We start from the raw sequence: 477 nt of genomic DNA, 5'->3' as shown, positions 1-477 counted from the left end.
ATGGTAAAAAAGAATTGCTACTGGCATCTAGTGGGTAGAGGCCATGATGTTGCTGAATATCTTATAGTGCATAAAACAGCCCCCACAACAAAAAAATTACATGGCCCATATTTTCACTAATACAGAAGATGAGAAACTTTGATTTAGAGAGATGATTTTGTGGGTGAAATTATAATTAAGTGAAGTTTGGGTAAACAATTGGAAATTGTTAACTTTAATATTTTTGAAAAATTGATATTATTTAAAAAATCCTCCATATTTAGGTCAAATTTGAATTGTGTAGAACATTTCAAAGTGACATGAAAAGGCAAGAGAAATGTGGACAATTTAGAATCATAATACATAGCTAGGAGAGCAATTTTATTTTATGGTTATGCTTAAGACAGAGTTAGAACAGCATATAGATCTCTGAGAAAGATGAATTAGTTGTAATTAATAAAAATGGTTTTATAATGTTGTAGGCATTATGGCCTTGAT

This window comes from Propithecus coquereli, unplaced genomic scaffold (genome assembly GCF_000956105.1).
Source record: "Propithecus coquereli isolate 6110/MARCELLA unplaced genomic scaffold, Pcoq_1.0 Scaffold626, whole genome shotgun sequence".
In the NCBI taxonomy this organism is placed as follows: domain Eukaryota; kingdom Metazoa; phylum Chordata; class Mammalia; order Primates; family Indriidae; genus Propithecus; species Propithecus coquereli.
This window is presented reverse-complemented; position numbering follows the sequence as displayed.